The 19,038-nt window shown below is 51.2% G+C and overlaps 1 protein-coding gene across 4 annotated transcripts in view; it reads left to right on the top strand.

Annotated features, from left to right (window-relative positions):
• Window positions 1–1,390: 1,390 nt before the first annotated feature.
• Window positions 1,391–19,038, top strand: part of ANKRD46 (ankyrin repeat domain 46) — a 40,258-nt gene continuing 22,610 nt past the window's right edge. Inside the window, exons 1-2 of one of the 4 annotated variants that reach the window (XM_029062999.2) lie at window positions 1,408–1,471; window positions 6,814–6,909. The gene's annotated coding sequence lies outside the window, so the exon portion shown is untranslated. Of the gene's footprint in view, window positions 1,472–6,813; window positions 6,910–7,300; window positions 7,324–8,647; window positions 8,790–19,038 lie in introns of those variants that run through there. The other 3 variants (XM_029062998.1, XM_029063002.2, XM_029063003.2) reach the window with 3 other exon arrangements.

Raw genomic sequence — 19,038 nt, 5'->3', positions numbered from 1 at the left:
CTGCACCCAGTAAGACCTCAATAAATACGATTGATTACTTCTGAGAGCCTACCGAGACCACCCTCTTAAACAAAGTCACTGTAGAGCAACAAAAAATAACACAAGCCAAAAAAAAAAAAGCCAGGAATGTAAGTTTTTATAATTTTCCTAAACACTGCATTCCACAACTCACTTTCAGATCCCAATCACTGAGACTGGCACAGTGGCTAGAGCCCAGTCTGAGAGGCAGAAGGTCATGGATTCGAATCCCTGCTCCACCGCTTGTCTGCTGTGTGACCTTGGGTTAGTCACTTCACTTCTCTGTACCTCAGCTCCCTCAACTGTAAAATGGGGATTGAGATTGTGAGCCTCACATGGGACCGGGACTGTGTCCAACTTGATTTGCTGGTATCCACCCTGGCACATAGTAAGAAGTGTTTAACAAAGAGGCCTTCCCAGACCAAGCCCCACTTTACCTCATCTCCCTCTCCCTTCTGCATCATCCTGACTTGTTCCCTTTGCTCTTCCCCCCATCACAGCACACACATATATATATATGTATATATATCTGTCATTTTATTGATTTATATTGATGCCTGTTTACTTGTATTGATGTCTCAGTGCCCGTTTAGTTGTATTTATGTCTGTATTTCCCCCTCCAGTCTGTGAGCTTGTGGTGGGCAGGGATTGTCCCTCTTTATTGCTGTATTGTACTTTCCCAAGAGCTTATTCATTCATTCGATCGCATTTATTGAGTGCTTACTGCATGGCCTAGTAGCAAAGGCCCTGGCTTGGATGTCAGAAGTCGTGGGTTCTAATCCCAGCTCTGCCACTTGTCAGCTGGGTGACTGTGGGCAAGTCACTTCACTTCTCGGGGGCCTCAGTTCCCTCATCTGTAAAATGGGGATGAAGACTGGGAGCCTCACGTGGGACAACCTGATGACCCTGTATCTCCGCCAGCGCTTAGAACAGCGCTCTGCACATAGGAAGAGCTTAACAGATCCCAACATTATAATTATTACTATTGATTAACTTATCCCGGCTCTGCTACTCGTCAGCTGTGTGACGGTGGGCAAGTCACTTCACTTCTCTGTGCCTCAGTTCCCTCATCTGGGAAATGGGGATGAAGACTGGGAGCCTCCCGGGGGACGACCTGATTCTCCTGTATCTCCCCCCCCTCCCCCCCCCCCCCCCAGCGCTTAGAACAGTGCTCTGTACATAGTAAGCGCTTAACCAATACCAACATTATTGTGACTATATTCTTCTTCTTGTCGGGTGTCGGTCGGCCTCCGGCCGGCAGGGGGCGGCGGCGCGGGCGCTGAGCCTCCGCCTCGTCTTCCGTCCCGCTCTGGGCGGCTCCTTCCCTCCTTCCGGTCCCTCGCCTCCTCCTCCTCGGCCTCCTCGGCCTCCTGCTCCAGCTCCAGCTCCAGCTCCTGCTCCTGCTCCTGCTCCTGCTCCTGCTCCAGGCCGGCGGTGTCGGTGGCGTTGTCAGGTACCGGGGCGGGGTCGGCTCGGCGGCCCTCACAATCCTCGGGAACCAGGGCATTGCCCAGCTGCTTCCTAGCTGCCAACCGCTCTTCTAAGCGCTCCGGCCCCCGGGCCCTCCCCTCCTGCTCCAGCCCTCCCTCCTCCTCCTCCTGTTCCAGCCCTCCCTCCTTTCCCTTCTCACCCCATCCCTCCCTACTCCTCCTTTCCCCATTCCTCCCTTCTCCTTTCCCCATTCCTCCCTTCTCCTTTCCCCATCCCTCCCTTCTCCTCCTCTCCCCCATCCCTCCCTTCTCCTCCTTTCCCCCATCCCTCCTTTCCCTTCCTTTCCCCATGCCTCCCTTCTCTTCCTTTCCCCATGCCTCCTTTCTCTTCTTTTCCCCATCCCTCCCTCTCTTCCTTTCCCCATCCCTCCCTTCTCCTCCTCTCCCCCATCCCTCCCTTCTCTCCCCTGCCCCCTTTCCCTTTCTCTCCCCATCCCTCCCTTCTCCTCTTCTCCCCCAGCCCTCCTTTCTCCTTCTGTCTCCATCCCTTCCTTCTCCTCCTGCCCCAGCCCTCCCTCCTTTCTCCTCCTCTCCCCATCCCTCTTTTCCCTTTCTCCTGCTCTCCCCCAGCCCTCCCTTCTCCTCCTCTCCCCCATGCCCTCCTCCCCCCTTCTCTCCCCAGCTCTCCCTGCCCCTCCTTTCCCCATCCCTCCCTTCTCCCCCTTTCCCCCCGCCGCCCTTTCTCCTTCTCTCTCCATTCCTTCCTTCTCCTCCTGCCCCAATCCTCCCTCTCCCCTTCTCTCCCCCTTCCTCCCTGTCCCTTTTCTCCCCAGCCCTCCCTGCCTCTTTTCTCCCCATCCCTCCCTCCCTTCTCCTCTCCTCTAGCCCTCCTTTCCCCTTCTCTCCCCACCCTCCCTCCTTCTTCCCCAGCCCTGCCTCCCTGCCCCTTCTCTCCCCATTCCTCCCTTCTTCACTCCCCAGCCCTCACCTCCCTCCTCCTCCTCCTCTCCCCCTGCCCTCCTTCCCTCTTCCCTCCCTCCTTCTGCCCCAACCCTCACCTTCTGCTCCTCTTGCCCCATCCCTCCCTTCCCTTTCTCTCCCCATCCCTTCCTTCTCCTGCCCCGGCCCTCCCTTCTCCTCCTCTCCCCATCTCTCCCTCCTTTCTTCTCCTCTCCCCCAGCTCTCCTTTCCCTTTTCATTGTCATATTTATTGAGCACTCACTGTGTGCAGGACACTGTACCGAATGCTTGGAAAGTACAATTCGGCAACAGATAGTCCCCACCCAACAACGGCTCACAGTCCTCTTCTCTCTCCATTCTTCCCTTCCCTTTTTCTCCCCATCCCTCCCTTCCCCTGCTGCCCCAGCTATCCCTTCCTTTTCCTCCCTTCCCTCCCCTCCTCTCTCCATCCCTTCCTTCCCCTGCTGCCCCAGCCCTCCTTCCTTTTCCTCCTCTCCCCATTCCTCCCTTCTCCTCCTCTCCTTATCCCTCCCTTCTCCTCTTCCCGATCCTCCCCTCCTCTCTCCACCCCTCCTTTCCCTTGCTGCCCCCGGTCCTCTCCATCCCCGCGTTCCCTCCTCCTCCCTTTTGGTCCTGGGCCCTCCCCTCCGCAGCCTCCCACCCAGGGAGGTGGTCCGGGACAGGCTGCTGGCCCCCCCTGCTCTGTTATGATACATTTTCCTAAACACTGAGTACAGCACTCTGCACACTCACTGCTCACATAAGCAGCAAGGCCCAGTGGCAGGGCCCGGGGCTGGGAGTCAGGTCATGGGTTCTAATCCCGGCTCCGCCACTTGTCTGCTCTGTGACCTTGGGCAAGTGGTTTCACTTCCCCTGGGCCTCAGTTACCCTATCTATAAAATGGGGATCGAGACCGTGAACCCCACGTGGGACGGGGACTGAGGCCACCTCGATTCGTTGGTATCTACCCAGTGCTTAGAACAGTGCCCAGCACATAGTAAGCACGTAACAGATACCGTCATCATCAGTAAATACCACTGATTCATTAATTGAACAGACTTCTATTAAGCTTTCCTATTTCTTGAGGTTCGATAACTTAATTTTTCCATGTTTCACCATCAGTATTTCCCGTAATGACAATGTCAGGTTTTGGTCTTGCTGCTGTGAATCCGCTCAAAGGCTTAAAGATGATTTTTCTTCATTGGTACTCACCTGGGTTGGCACACAAGCCCTCGTGAGAGCAGAACATTTTCGTTTGAAATATAGGTGTAAGGCTGTCAGTCACCCGCTTATACTTCCAGGCAGACTGGAGAACATAGAGGGAGGATTGGCCCGGGAGTCGGGAGGTCCTGGGTTCTAATCCCAGCCCCGCCACTTGTCGGCTGTGTGGCCTTGGCGGGTCGTTTCACTTCTCTGGGCCTCAGTTATCTGTAAAATGGGGATTAAGACGTGTGAGCCCCATGTGGGACGGGGACTGTATCAAACCTGATTACTTTGTGCCTACCTCAGCACTCAGTGCAGTGTCTCGTACATAGTAAGCACTCAAATAATACCATTAAAAAAAACACCCAGGAAAAAAGCACCTCTAACTAAAGTACACCCAGTTTTCATGCGATGCGAGGGTTGGATATTTGTAAATCTCCTCATTGAGGAAAACCGTCGTACTTTTATTGGTCTGGCCCCATCCATGCACATAATCTATTTTTCTCAACCCCAATGCAAGCGTATCCAAAAATGTTTGCATTGTCAGACTTCAGTGCCCTAATTTTCAAGCAGCACTCAGGGCAGAACATGTAATAGAAATATGCAATACTGTAATGGGGGGAAGCAGACATAAAAAATATTTTCAAAAAGATAAAAATGCCTGATTGAACAGAAGAACATAGGTGCAGAGGTGAGGATGAGAATACAAGTGCCTGAGGAGCCGTTGGGTTGATTCAACTCAGGGTGTCGGAAATGAATCCGGGAAGATTTTTAGGAGGGTTTTGAGTGTGTTGTTAATAATTGTGGTATCTGCTAAGCGCTGGGGTAGAATATAAGCTCATTATAGTCAGGGAACGTGTCTACCAACTCCTATGTTATACTCTCCCAAGCGCTTAATACAGTGCTCTGTACAGAGTAAGGGCTCAATAAATACCCCTGGTTGATTGATCGATCGGTGGGAAGAGCACGGGCTGGGGAGTCAGAGGTCATGGGTTCAAATCCCGGCTCCGCCGCTTGTCAGCTGTGTGACTTTGGGCAAGTCACTTCACTTCTCTGTGCCTCAGTTCCCTCATCTGTAAAATGGGGGTGAAGACTGTGAGCCCCACGTGGGACAACCTGATCACCTTGTATCCCCCCAGTGCTTAGAACAGTGCTTTGCACACAGTAAGCGCTTAACAAATGCCAACATTATTATTATTATTGATATCTGTAACTCATTTATATTAATATCTGTATCCTCCTCGACTGTAAAGCATGGACCCTCTAATAATAATAATAACCGTGGTGTTTGTTAAACACTTACTACGTGCCGGGCACTGTACCAACGTCTGGGGTGGGTTCGAACAAATCAGATCCCCATTTTACAGATGAGATGACCGAGGCCCAGAGAAGTGAAGCTTGCAGAACAGACAGTGGCAGAGTGAGGATTAGAACCCGTGATCTTCTGACCCTCAGGCCCGTGCTCCGTCCTCTCACTGGGCCGTGCTGCTTCTCTTCCCCAAGCCTGGCCAGCTGGGCACCCCCAAATTCCCAGCCAAACCGCCTGAGCTGCCCCTCCCCTTTGGGCGCAGCACTGTGGGACCGCCCGCAGCGAGGAAGGCTTGGGTCACCAAGGTGTCCTGTCCGGCTGGGCCCAGGGACGCACCGTCTGACCCTCGCTGTCTCACTGTCGGTGGGCTCCGAGGTCCTTCTCCAGTCTCCCCCACCCCCTCCGCCACGGAAGGGAAACCGTGTTAACCAGGGATGGACAGAAGAAGAAAGAAAAGGAGGACGTGACCGATGGCCGCTTCCCTCCCAAATCCTCTCCGCTACGTAACCTTCCCGTTCCCCGGTACCTCCAGTGATTGCCCTCTCTTCCTCGGAACGGGCGTAAACTCCTGACCGCTGGCTCTAAGGCACTCGGTCAGCTCTTTTCCCTCCTCTTTCTTCTCATAATAATAATGATAATTGGGGTGTTTCTTGCGTGGCGTAGAGGACGGAGCACGGGACTGGAGTCAGGAGATCATGGGTTCTAATCCCAGCTCCGCCACGTGTCTGCTGCGTGACCCTGGGGGCAGGTCCCTTCGCTTCATAGAGAAACAGGATGGCCTAGTGGCAGGACCCCAGCCTTGGGAGTCAGAAGACTTGGGTTCGAATCCCAGCTCCGCCACTTGTCCGCTGTTTGACTTTGGGCAAGTCACGTCACTTCTCTTGGCTTCAACTCCCTCATCTGTAAAATGGGGAATAAGATTATGAGCCCCGTGTGGGACGGGGACTGATCTACCACAGTGCTTGACACGTAGTAAGTGTTTAACATATAGCATCATTATTATTATTAAGCACTTACTTATGTGCCAAACACTATACTGATAATAACTAGCATTACCGTTACCTCCAAAACACTTAAACCAACATTCTGCACACAGTAGGTGCTCAGTAAATACTATTGATTGAGAAATGTCCCTTGTACTTTCATACTTTTTTATGATATTTATTAAGCGCTTACTCCGTGCCAGGCACCGTATTAATATTATACTTAGTAAGCACTTAAATAATACCATTTAAAAAAATCTCAGAAAAAAACACCTCTAAAGTACACCCAGTTTTCATACAGTGCGAGGGTTGGATTATATTGTAATCATATTGTATTATAGATACAAGCCAATCAGGTTGGACACAGTCCACGTCCCACGGGGGGCTCTCGATCTTAATCCTCATTTAAAGATGAGATAACTGAGGCCCAGAGAAGTGAAGTGACATGCCCAGGGGCCCACAGCAGACAAGCGGCCGAGTCTGAATTAGAACTCAGGTCCGCCTGACTCTCGGGCCCGTGCTCTGTCCACTAGACCACACTGCTTCTCTATGTCTGGATTGCATAGATAATAATAATTATGGTACTTGTTAAGCGCTCACTTTATGCCAAGCACTGTTCTAAGTTCTGGGGTAGATAGAAGGTAATCACATGCTGGTTTTTCTTTTGTATACGGTAATATTTTTACTGCTGATATATTTTGAAAGACTGGGGAGTTTTAGACGTCTTGAAATAAGATTATCGGCTAGGTGAAGACACTAAAATAAAATAGGTTGAGGATGGAGAGCCCGGCAAAAGGTGTTCTGTGTTCTCCAGGGCTGTTCCTGGAGCTGGGTTTGTTGGAGGGAGGAGGCAGGAGTCAAGGAAGACTCCATCAATCAGTGGTATTTATTGTGCGCTTACTATTTGCAGAGCGTTTGGGAGAGTACAACGGAATTAGCGGCCACGATCTCTGCCCACAACGAGCCAAGGAAAAGTCCGACCCTCCAAGAGCAGCTTCTGATCTGGGTGATGTAGACACCCCTGGGCCATGGTTTCCTTGGCTTTACAAGTTTATATACCGAATGAGGGTTTCCTATCCTCTGTCGCGTCAAGCGTAGCTTTGTTCAGACCCGCTCGTGTTCAGATCGCAAAACCGCATTTTTGCAGAATTATTGTAATAATAATGGCGGTATTGAAGTGCTTACTATGTGCAAAGCATGTTCTAAGCGCTGGGGGGATACAAAGTGATCAGGTTGTCCCACGTGGGGCTCACAGTTTTAATCCCCATTTTACAGATGAGGGAACTGAAGTCCAGAGAAGTGAAGTGACTTGCCCAAAGTCACACGGCTGGCAAGCGGCGGAGCTGGGATTAGAACCCATGACCTCTGACTCCCAAGCCCGGGCTCTTTCCACTGAGCCACGCTGCTTCTCCAACAACAGGTCTGTGAAGTTTCTGGGGCTTCTCAGCCCTAAATCCTGGTAAAAATGGCTCTCAGGGTCATTTGAGGAGTGTTCCAGCCCATCTTAGCCTCCGGGGGACTAAAACCCTCTAGTTCCCAAGACAGGCAGGATGTATTATTATTAATAATAATAATGATAAGTGGTATTTGTTAAGCATCTACTATGTGCCAGGCACTATACTAAGCTCTGGGATAGGTACAAGGTAATCGGGTTGGACACAGTCCCTGTCCCACACAGGGCTCACAGTCTTAAATCCCATTTTCCAGGTGAGGGAACTGAGACAGAGAGAAGTTAAGGGACTTGCCCAAGGTCACACAACAAATGTCAGATCTGGGATTAGAATGCAGGTCCTTCTGACTCCCAGACTCGTGCTCTATCCCCTAAGCCACTAGGATTTGAGGCTCCCTGTCTACTGTTATATCGTACTCTCCCAAGCGCTTAGTCCAGTGCTCTGCACAAAGTGTGATTGAATGAAAACCCCCAATCTCTGCTCTCTGGTGCTACATCTCCGCGTGTCTCCCTTCTCCCGGGGTCTGTCTAAAAATCACTTCTGCGTCATCGCCAGCGTCTGGTAAAAGGGAGCAGATGAATTCTTTACCCATCTCAATCAATCAGTTGTATTTCCTGAGTGCTTACCGCGTTCAGAGCGCTGTACTAAGTGCTTGGCAGAGTACAATATAGCAGAGTACTTTCCCTTCCCTCATCGAAGTTATGGTCTAGGAGGAATCTTGGGATTGTTTTGTATCTACTGTGCTAGACTTTTTGTTACGTTCAGTTCTTCTTTTCCCTTCAGGAGATGCAGAGGCAAGTCAGTCTACTTTCTTTCTTCCTTACTTTCTCAACCCAAGAGGAGGAATTTAAGGACTTCCACTACATTCCACGCCCACATTCCGGCCACCATAATGTCAACAAATTTCAGCCCTTTTTTATTTAATGGTATTTGTTAAGCGCTCGCTATAAAGGCAGTAATAATCATTAGGGTCCTTGTGAAGCTCTTACTATGAGCCAAGCCCTGTTCTAAGCCCTGGGATAGATACAGGTAATCAGGTTGGACTCAGTCCCCTGTTCCACAAGGGACTGATGCTCTTAATCCCCAATTTAGAGATGAGGTAACTGAGGCCCAGAGAAGTGAAGTGACTTGCCCAAGGACACCCAGCCGTCATGGGGGGGAGCCAGGATTAGAACTCAGGTCCTTCTGACTCTCGGGCCCTGTCCATTAGGCCACGCTGCCAGGCACCGTTCTGAGCGCTGGGATAGATACAAGCTAATCAGGTTGGATATAGTTCGTGTCCCACCTGGGGCCCCCAGTCTTAATCCCCACTGTGCAGATGAGGTAACTGAGGCACAGGGAAGTTCATGCTCCTCATTCAGCCAAAGAGCGGAGCTGGGCCAATCCACAGAAGTATCCGGGGCTCCAGAGACGAGATGATGGAATCCAAGAGCAGGTGGGCATAGTTGGAGGGAAGTGAATAGTAATAATAATAATCATGGTATTTGTTAAGCACTTACTATGTGCCAGGCACTGTACTAAGCTCTGGGGTGGATACAAGCAAATCAGGATGGACGCAGTCCCTGTCCCACGGGTAGCTCAGATTTTCAATCCCCATTATACAGATGAGGTAACCGAGGCCCCGAGAAGTGAAGTGACTTGCCCAAGGTCACACAGCAGACAAGTGGCAGAGCTGAGATTAGAATCCATGACCCTCTGACTCCCAGGCCCGTGCCCTATCCACTACGCCATGCTGCTTTTCTGAAGAGCTAAAGCTAGATGCTATGGGAAGCGTCTCCATTATATTTTTGTGTCGTACTCGCCCAGGCGCTTAGTCCAGTGCGCTGCACACAGTAAGCTCTCAATAAATACCACTGGTGGATTGAGTGATTTTGAGTGAAGCGTTCAGCCGGCGGGAAAAGGGGCACACATCCATAGCCTTCTCAGTTAGTGTCTCTGGGAGAGGAGCGTGTTAAACTTTCTGTGGTAAATTTCCAGTTCTCGCGAGAGCTCGGAAGATGACATTTTAATCACCCCTATGTTGTCGTTCATTCCTTCCTTCAGTCATATTTATTGAGCACTTCCTGTGTGCAGAGCACTGTGGTTAGCCCTTGGGAAGTGCAATTCGGCAACAAATAGAGACAATCCCCACCCTCAACGGGCTCAAATGACTACAGACACTCTGAAATGATTAAATATTTCAAATTATTGGGCATTTTCGCCTCAGCAGAAGTTACTTGACTCTCTGGGTGCCGGCTTCAGTCCCCGTTTTCTGAATTTTACCAAGTGTCCTTCGTCTGTGGTCACGGAACAGAGAGCCGTAGTTCTATCGTCGCTTGCCTTTAACAATGAGTCTCTTGAGAACAAACACACAAGGTCGCAATTGCAATTCATTTACTTTTTCTGCAGTTCAACAGCACAATGTCCACAACTGTATGTCTGATATTACAAACTGCAGACTATTTTTCTAGTCCCCAGACTTTGGTGTACTTGCCACTGATCAAAATTAAATGTTCTCACAACTGGTAATAATTAATAAGTATGGTACTTGTTAAGCGCTTACTGTGAGCCGAGCACTCTTTTTGCTGAGGTAGATACAAGTTAATCAGGTTGGACACAGTCCCTGTCCCACCTGGGGCTCACACCCTTTTAATTCCCATTTTGCAGATGACGCGACTGAGGCCCAGAGACGGTAAGTGACTGTAAGCCCGTCAAACGGCAGGGACCGTCTCTATCTGTTGCCGACTTGTTCATTCCAAGCGCTTAGTACAGTGCTCTGCACATAGTAAGCGCTCAATAAATACTATTGAATGAACACGGCAGGCATGTGGAGGAGGCTTGATTCTATTTATTTGCTTTTGTTTTAATGAGATGTTCATCCCCTTGATTCTGTTTATCGCCATTGTTCTCGTCTGTCGTCTCCCCCGATTAGACCGTAAGCCCGTCAGAGGGCAGGGACCGTCTCTATCTGTTACCGATTTGTACATTCCAAGCGCTTAGTACAGTGCTCTGCACATAGTAAGCGCTCAATAAATACTAGTGAATGAGGCGGAATTAGAACCCATACCCTTCTGACTCTCAGGCCCGGACTCTATCCCCCAAGCCCGGTGCAAACGATAAAGAAAGGCAGAGTGTCTTAAAGAGGTTGCGGATAAGGGCGGGAGATAAAATGAGATTCAGTCTCTTAACATTTAAAATAAAATAGGCTAGGCGACAGTGTAAATGTTCGAGAAGGAGATTCCCAGAGCTGTTAATCCTTTAGGAGAACGCTAAACGTTGCATTCATTACAGCACTAATGCTGTAATCTTTAAATGCCGTTCATTACAGCATTGGAAAAGTAGGCGAAAGTCATGGAGGGCAGCCAGGCTTCTCTCGGAAGCAGCATGGCCCGGTGGATAGAGTCAAAGGACCTGGGTTCTAATCCCAGCTCCACCACTTGTCTGCTGTGCGACCTTGGGCAGTCGCCCTCCCTCCTCACCTCCGCCAAACTGATTCTCTTCCCCTCTTCAAAACCCCACTTAAAACTCACCTCCTCCGAGAGGCCTTCCCAGACTGAGCTCCTCTTCTCCCTCTACTCCCTCTACCAACCCCCTTCACCTCTCCGCAGCTTAACCCTCTTTTCCCCCCATCTCCCTCTGCTCCTCCCCCCCCCCCCTTCCCATCCCCTCGGCACTCTACTCGTCCGCTCGACTGTATATATTTTCATTACCCTATTTATTTTGTTAATGAAATGTACATCGCCTCGATTCTGTTCAGTTGCCATTGTTTTTACGAGATGTTCTTCCCCTCGACTCTGTTTATCGCCATCGTTCTCGTCCGTCCGTCTCCCCCGATTAGACCGTAAGCCCGTCAAACGGCAGGGACCGTCTCTATCTGTTGCCGACTTGTTCATTCCAAGCGCTTAGTACAGTGCTCTGCACATAGTAAGCGCTCAATAAATACTATTGAATGAATGAATGAATTCTCTGGGCCTCAGTTATCTCATTTGTAAAATGGGGATTACGACTGTGAGCCCCGTGTGGGACAGGCAGGGACTTATATCCACCCCAACGCTTAGTACACTGCCTGCCACCTAATAAGCGCTTAATAAATACCACAATTATTATTATGTTATTATTGTGATTCACCCTGCTGCAGTTACTTTCACCCGAGAATACTGTCACCTTGCCCACCTCCTTGGATGGGATGGAGACTTCCCAGCCCCTTCTGGTTCCAGCACCATTCATTCATTCAGTAGTATTTATTGAGCGCTTAGTATGTGCAGAGCACTGTACCAAGCGCTTGGAATGGACAAATCGGCAACAGATAGAGACAGTCCCTGCCCATTGACGGGCTTACGGTCTAATCGACTGTACCACCTTACAGATGTCACCAAAGGCCCCGTGGAAAGTCCTCGGCCTGAGCGAAGGGGCTGAGGGGAAGGAAGACTAGATTGTAAGCACGCTGTGGGCAGGGAGCGTGTCTGTTATATTGTACTCTCCCAGTGCTCCGCACGCAGTAAGCGCTCAATAAATACCATTGACTGACTGACGGAATCCCCTCTTCCAAAGCCTCCCTCCACGCCCTCGAGCGTAACGAAGTTTGGGGCGGTCTCAGCTTCCGTGACTCTTTCGTCCCAGTTTCTTTTGCCTCTCAATCCTGCTGCTCTTTCCTTCCCCATTCCTTCACCTTTGTTCTCAAGCCTCTCCCTGGCATTGACTATCCCTCTTTTTTTTTTTTCCTGCTGTCTTTTACTCTGTTAACCTGCCTCCCCTCCCTCCCACCTGCTTCCTTTCTCCTCTGTCCTTTGCTCCCTGCTGGTCACTGACCCAACTCTCCCGCTTTTAACTCCGCCTTAGTTGTTTTCCAGCTCCAGGCCTAAATTTTTAGTTGCTCGTCGAGTGGGGTTTGGGGTTTTTCCAGGCCCGGTTAAGTAAACTATGATGAAGTCTTTTGCCGTGGTCATTTTATTCTGGAGAGGACTAAAAGCATCCCACACTGACAAGAGGGAATAAAATGGCCAAGTAGGTCTTTCCCAGAGTGGTTTCTTTTGATGCTCTTGTGTGAGGGTCCGAAATTTGATCCTGTAAATCCGTTGGCCAGCAAGCCTTTTGTGCCCTAATATCAGGAATTGGGCGTCTAGTTATTTCCCCGTGGATGACGACCTAGGGATTAGTCACAGAATTTTCCTTCTCTCCAGTGTCTTCACGTGTCTCCTTTTCAGTCTTCTCACTGCCCCAGTTTTACTCTCTTTCCTTTCTCTCTTCCTTGTGTCCCTCTGAACCTCCCAACTTCCCCGCTATATTTGAGGTTTGTGTTATGGGCATTCAAACGTGTCTCTGGATCTTCCAACATGTGCATGTTCTTGTGTCTCTCTGTTCCTCTGTGTCCACTCGTGTATGATTTTTATTTTAGTTTTTTTATGATATTCGTTAAATGCTTACTGTATGCCAGGCCGCTGTACTAAGCGCTGAAGTAGATCCAAGCTAATCTGGTTGGATTTCGACCATGTCCCAGATGAGGTAATTGAGCCACAGAGAAGTGAAGCGACTTGCCCAAGGCCGTACCTCTGACAAGTGGCGGAGCTGGGATTGGAATATAGATTCCCCTGATTCCCGGGCCCGCTCTCTTTCCCCTAGACCGTCCTGTGAGGAAGTCCCTGTCTGGAACTGGTACTGAGATTCCTTGTGGAACGGTCCGGCGAATATGAATGTTGAACCTTGTGTTAGGTCTCAACCCCAGCCCCGATTGTGAGGCCACGTTTCCCCTCCCCTCAAGAAACTCTGGGTTGCCCATCCACCTCCGCATCAAACAGAGACTCCTCACCATTGGCTTTAGAGCCCTCCGTCACTTCGCCCCCTCCTACCTCACGTGGCTGTTCTCCTACTTCAACCCAGCCCACACACTTCACTCCTCGAATGCCAACCTTCTCACTGTACCTCGATCTCGTCCGTCTCGCCGCCGACCGCTCGCCCACATCCTCCTCCTGGCCTGGAACGCCCTCCCTCCTTAAGTCTGACAATTGCTCTCCCCCGCTTCAAATCCTTATTAAAGGCACATCACTTCCAAGAAGCCTTCCCTGACTAAGCCCCCCACTTTCCTCTTCTTATTTATTCAATCGTATTTATTGAGCACTTACCCTGTGCAGAGCACTGTACTGAGCGCTTGGAAAGTGCACTTCGGTAACAGATGGAGACAGTCCCTGCCCAACGGCGCGGTCACGGTCCCACTCCCCTCTGCGTCTTCCTGACTTGCTCCTTTATTCGTCCCCCCTCCCGGCCCCACAACACTGAAGTACATATCCGCAATTTATTTATATGTATTAATGTCCGTTTTCCCATTTAGACTGTAAGCTCGCTGTGGCAGGGAACGTGTCTGGCAAATAGGTAAACATTTAACTAATACCACAGTTATTCAAACGGTTGAATTGTACCCTCCCAAGCGCTTAGTACAGTGCTCTGCACACCTTGAGTGCTCAGTAACTACGAATGATTGAATGAATGAGGTCAGGCTAGGTCAGATTCCGGCCAGGCCAGGGTCAGACAGCTGGGCACGTGCACTCCAGTCTCGATTTGGGAACACTCGTCTTCTGGTAGGTTGGGAGACCTTGGCATGGGATGGTCTGTTTGGTTTGACCTCCTGGCGATGTCACCTCGAAGAGGGCGAGCAAACTACCTTCATGGTGCCCCTGAGACGTCAGAAGCCTGAGCTGAGACCGCCCCGATCGAGGTCGAACTGTGCCCCCGCGAGCCATCCCGGTCCGTGCACCCCTTTGGTCTACAAAGGCGGCCCCTGAGTACCCTAACCTGTGAAGAAAGAACCCGTGAAAAGTGCACGAGGGTCAAGTAGGATCAGAGAAGCAGCGTGGCTCAGTGGAAAGAGCCCAGGCTTGGGAGTCAGAGGTCATGGGTTCGAATCCCAGCTCTGCCACTTGTCAGCTGTGTGACTGTGGGCAAGTCACTTCACTTCTCAGTGCCTCAGTTTCCTCATCTGTAAAATGGGGATTAACTGTGAGCCTCACGTGGGACAACCTGATTACCCTGTATCTCCCCCAGAGCTTAGCACATAGTAAGTGCTTAACAAATACCAACATTATTATTATTATTATTTATGCCTAGAATTTCCATGCTGTTAAAAATGAATCCGTCATTCGTGGTGTTTATTGAGCTCTTACTGTATGCAGAGCACCGTACTAAGTGGTCGGGAGAGTACGGTATAGCAGTTTGTAGACACGTTCCCTGCCCACAAAGAGAAAGTGCGTTCACATCCTGAAACTATATCTGCCTTGTATATATTTGTGTGTGTGTGTCTGTACGTAGTCAAATAGTACAGAATATATATATATATACACACACATAAATATCAATGGTATTGATTGAGCACTTACTATGTGCAGAGCACTGTACTTACGCGCCTGGGAGAGTACTCTACAACAGAGTAGGTCGACCCATTCCCTGCCCACAGCGAGCTTCCATTCTAGAGACACGGAGGGGATTTCCGTAAAGCGGACCATTTAACGAAGAGAAAGATATTTTGCTAACGCGCCGGGGAAGTTTGGCTTCGATCTGACCGGTGCCCACCGTCTGTTCGGGATCCCATTTGGGGAAAGGGTCAGTGAGGCGGGAGGGGGAGGCAGAAAAAGCCAAGGGCCGTTCCAGATTCACGGCTGAACAGGGATCCTACGGAGCCAGAGGGTGGCGCCTCCAACTCACGGATGGCTTACGTTTTCTAAAATGAAAGAAGAGCTGGTCTGTCAGAGGACCGATCGCTTTCCATCAGGTGCCCGGCGACTGCGCTCCCACCTCCCGAAAGAAGCTTCCCAAACAGTCGAGGGCTCGGGGTGCGGAAACCTCGAGATGATTTCCAGTAACCCGAGGAGAGGAGCGCTTCGGTCGTCTTTGACGGCTCCTCCGACCGAGTCCTGGAACTCCTGATTTAGCGCCTCTGGATTTCCTGAGGCCGAGAGGGAGATGAAGGCAAAGAGTCCAGCCGGCGAGGTCCGATCAGAAAGAGCGAGGACAGGATTTCGGTCACTTCCTGCCAGATCGGAAACCGGACTGAATAGTTTTTCATTTAAAAAAGCGGATGCAGTTCGCCGGGAATTAAAGCCGCGCGGCGTCGGATAGGTTCGTCTCGGTAAAATCGTAAGCGGGTGACCCGCGGGGCTGAAAGTACAGGTTTACTGGTAGCGGAACTAAGGGGGAGAAGGAGGGAGCCGAGGCGTTTAAAGGCGCCTGGGGGCCCCGCGAAGACCGGACGTCGCAGGCGAGGGAGTGGGGGGAAGAAGCGAGTTATCTCACGCTGCCGCAGCGAGACTCCAGTTCCTCAATGAGACACTGACCCCACTGACCCCACTGACGCATATTCCCTCCCGAGCGCTCAGTACAGTGCTCTGCACACAGTAAGCGTTCCATAGACACGACCGGCTGACTGATCGAGCGAAAGGGGCCGGTAAGAATGTGGTCTGGCTTGGTCTCGTCTCCCTCCTGAGCCGTGCCGACTCGCCCCGGCGGCCGACGGCTCTGCTGCTCCTCTAGGCTGGAAGCTCCTTGTGGGCAGGGAATGTGTTCGTTCATTCATTCATATTGATTGGGCAAGTCATTTCTGTGGGTCTCAGTTCCCTCATCTCTAAAATGGGAAATAAGACTGTGAGCCCCACATGGGACAGGGACTGTGCCCGACCTAATTTGCTTGTATCCCCCCCCAATGCTCAGTACAGTGCCTGACACATAGTAAGTGTGTAACCAATACCGTAATTATTATTTACTGAGGGCTTACTGTGTGCAAAACACTGGGAAGCAGCGTGGCTCAGTGGAAAGAGCCCGGGCTTCGGAGTCAGAGGTCATGGGTTCTCTATAGCATCTCGCCTCACCTTGCCGCCCTGTCCTCTCTTCCCACTCTCGACGATCAGGTCTCCGCTCTCAACTCCACCCTCACTACTCATCTCGACTCTCTCGCCCCCCTTTCCCTCCGCCGCTCTCGCGCCACTAACCCACAGCCCTGGATCACCTCCTCCGTCCGCCTCCTACGCTCCTATGCTCGAGCTGCCGAGCGCCGCTGGCGAAAGTCCAAGCACCAAGCCGACCTCACACACTTCAAATTTATCCTTTCCTGCCTTAACTCTGCCCTCTCCTCCGCCAGGCAAAGCTTCTTCTCCTCCCTCATCGACACCCATGCCCGTCACCCCCGCCGATTGTTCCGGACCTTTAACTCTCTCCTTAGGCCCCCTGTTCCTCCCCCTCCCCCATCTCTCACCCCTAATGATCTGGCCACCTATTTCCTCACGAAAATCAACACGATCAGGTCTGAGCTCCCCAAAGTCACCCCTCCGCCTCTCCCCTCCCCCCCCAACAACCCCCTCCCCTACTTTCCCATCCTTCCCTGCAGTATCCTCAGAGGAGATCTCCTCCCTCCTCGCAAGTGCCACCCCCTCCACCTGCGCCTCGGACCCCATTCCCTCTCACCTTCTTAAAACCATCGCCCCTGCCCTCCTCCCTTCCTTAACTTCTATTTTTAACCACTCAATCTCCAAGGGCTCCTTCCCCTCTGCCTTCAAACACGCCCACGTCTCCCCCATCCTAAAAAAACCCGCTCTTGACCCCACTTCCCCCTCCAGTTATCGTCCTATCTCCCTACTACCCTTCCTTTCCAAAATCTTAGAACGAGTCGTCTACAATCGATGCCTAGAATTCCTTAACTCCCATTCTCTCCTAGACCCCCTCCAATCTGGCTTCCATCCCCTCCACTCTACCGAGACTGCTCTCTCTAAGGTCACCCATGACCTCCTTCTTGCCAAATCCAATGGCTCCTACTCCATTCTGATCCTCCTTGACCTCTCTGCTGCCTTTGACACTGTCGACCATCCCCTCCTCCTCCGTACCTTATCTCACCTTGGCTTCACGGACTCTGTCCTCTCCTGGTTCTCCTCTTACCTCTCTGGCCGATCATTCTCGGTCTCCTACGCCGGAGCCTCCTCCCCCTCCCATCCTTTAACTGTTGGAGTTCCTCAAGGGTCAGTTCTTGGCCCTCTTCTGTTCTCCATTTACACTCACTCCCTCGGTGAACTCATTCGCTCTCACGGCTTTGACTACCATCTCTACGCAGATGACACGCAGATCTACATCTCCGCCCCTGTCCTCTCCCCCTCCCTTCGGGCTCGCATCTCCTCCTGCCTCCGGGACGTCTCCACCTGGATGTCTGCCCGCCACCTAAAACTCAACATGAGCAAGACTGAGCTCCTCATCTTCCCTCCCAAGCCCGGTCCGCTCCCAGACTTCTCCATCACCGTGGATGGCACGACCATCCTTCCCGTCCCGCAGGCCCGCGATCTCGGTGTCATCCTTGACTCGTCCCTCTCGTTCACCCCACACATCCTATCCGTTACCAAGACCTGCCGGTTTCACCTCTACAATATCGCCAAGATCCGCCCTTTCCTCTCCACCCAAACGGCTACCTTACTATTACGGGCTCTTGTTATATCCCGGCTAGACTACTGTGTCAGCCTTCTCTCTGACCTCCCTTCCTCCTCTCTCGCCCCGCTCCGGTCTATTCTTCACTCCGCTGCCCGGCTCATCTTCCTGCAGAAACGATCTGGGCATGTCACTCCCCTTCTTAAACAACTCCAGTGGTTGCCTATCGACCTCCGCTCCAAACAAAAACTCCTCACTCTAGGCTTCGAGGCTCTCCATCACCTTGCCCCTTCCTACCTCTCCTCCCTTCTCTCTTTCTACCGCCCACCCCGCACGCTCCGCTCCTCTGCCGCCCACCTCCTCGCCGTCCCTCGGTCTCGCCTATCCCGCCGTCGACCCCTGGGTCACGTCCTCCCGCGGTCCTGGAACGCCCTCCCTCCTCACCTCCGCCAAACTGATTCTCTTTCCCTCTTCAAAACCTTACTTAAAAATCACCTCCTCCAAGAGGCCTTCCCAGACTGAGCTCCTCTTCCCCCTCTACTCCCTCTGCCATCCCCCCTTTACCTCTCCGCAGCTAAAGCCTCATTTCCCCTTTTCCCTCTGCTCCTCCACCTCTCCCTTCCCATCCCCACAGCACTGTACCCGTCCGCTCAACTGTATATATTTTCGTTACCCTATTTATTTTGTTAATGAATTGTACATCGCCTTGATTCTATTTAGTTGCCATTGTTTTTACGAGATGTTCTTCCCCTTGACGCTGTTTAGTGCCATTGTTCTTGTCTGTCCGTCTCCCCCGATTAGACTGTAAGCCCGTCAAACGGCAGGGACTGTCTCTATCTGTTGCCGACTTGTTCATCCCAAGCGCTTAGTACAGTGCTCTGCACATAGTAAGCGCTCAATAAATACTATTGAATGAATGAATGAATGAATGGGTTCGACTCCCGGTTCTGGCACTTGTCAGCTGTGTGACTGTGGGCGAGTCACTTCACTTCTCTGTGCCTCAGTTACCTCATCTGTAAAATGGGGATTAACTGTGAGCTTCACGTGGGACAACCTGATGACCCTGTTTGTACCCCAGCGCTTAGAGCGGTGCTCTGCACATACATAGTAAGTGCTTAACAAATACCAACATTATTATTATTACTAAGCACTTAGGAGAGTACAGTACAACAACCAACAGGTATATTTCCTTCCCTCAGTGAGCTCACGGTTAGAGGACTGTGTCTGCCAACTCTGTTGGATTGTACTCTCCCAAGCGCTTAGTACAGTGCGCTACACACAGTAAGCACTCAATAAATACAACTGATTGATCCCCA

The sequence above is a fragment of the Ornithorhynchus anatinus genome, chromosome 4 (genome assembly GCF_004115215.2).
Source record: "Ornithorhynchus anatinus isolate Pmale09 chromosome 4, mOrnAna1.pri.v4, whole genome shotgun sequence".
Classification (NCBI taxonomy): domain Eukaryota; kingdom Metazoa; phylum Chordata; class Mammalia; order Monotremata; family Ornithorhynchidae; genus Ornithorhynchus; species Ornithorhynchus anatinus.
This window is presented reverse-complemented; position numbering and strand designations above follow the sequence as displayed.